The sequence below is a fragment of the Suricata suricatta genome, chromosome 8, assembly GCF_006229205.1.
Source record: "Suricata suricatta isolate VVHF042 chromosome 8, meerkat_22Aug2017_6uvM2_HiC, whole genome shotgun sequence".
Lineage (NCBI taxonomy): Eukaryota > Metazoa > Chordata > Mammalia > Carnivora > Herpestidae > Suricata > Suricata suricatta.
In genome coordinates, this window is record NC_043707.1 from 38,499,831 (window position 1) to 38,500,929 (window position 1,099).

The following is a 1,099-nucleotide window of genomic DNA, read 5'->3' on the forward strand; positions in this document are numbered from 1 at the left end:
ACAATCCATCAGAGAGCATGATACATGGGCATAGTTTGCAAACATACAGCGTGGGAAGTAATTAGTAGAGAGGCAAGGCTGGTATTGTACTGTGGCAAAATAAAGAAGATGCTTTGGAATCTGGCAGAGAATGTCTAGGAGGAGAGCCATAATGGGCATGCATGTGTAGGCAAGCAGAGACAGAATGGAAAGATTTCCAGAAGGCATGCACAGGGTGATTGATGTGAACAGAGCATCATAGGTAGGATCGTGTGGGCTTGAGGAGTTTTGTACAGAATTTTTATATGAAAGCTAAGGCATCCTATATTGTAGACGTGAGAAGGTAGACTGCAGACTGTATCACCTTTTCATGTCATGGAAAACCTGGGGTCCCTCTTCAATCCTAGGAGCTGACTGCTGTGTTGTGTTGCTAATATAGATTTTCAGAATCAACAGAAAAAAAGCAAACACAAAGACTCCACTTTCCTGGAGCACAGTAAATCATCTTTAAGATTCTCCTCCCGAAAGTTCACAGGAACCACCAAAGTTTCCTTTCACCTCAAAAGCAGGGAAACAGGAAGAAAGTGAGTCTCTTGTTTCTGAAGGGGCATGAAATAAGACATATTTCTCATTAAACTTGCCTTTTTCTTCTTCTGTTTTACCAAAACACTGAGTTGGTTTTCTGTCTGTAGGTCCAGTCTCCTGTGAAGCAGGAGTTCTCACTAGCAGAAGCAGCCCTGCACCCCTCCCCTCACAACTCAAGAGCAACAGTTGAAACAGACCTGCCAGCTTCTACCTCAAGAACTGTTTGTTCCCATAACCAAGGAGCCATGCCACACCAGGGTTCCACAACAGGGCAACACCAAGATTTCTGAACCAAGCTACCCAAAGTATCCTGAACCAGTCCATCCCATGATTCCTGAGCCAGGGCACACCAAGGGCCCTGACTCCGCCTACTCTAAGGACCTTAGCCTAGCCACACCCAGGTCCCAGAGCCAAGTCCCTCAACCATCATTCCAGGCTCAGACCAAGCAGAAATGATAGGGTCCACAGCCATGTCTTCAAGAAGCTATGCCCTTGAGGAGCTGACTGCCAGGTGCTGCCTACCTTCTCCTCTTCT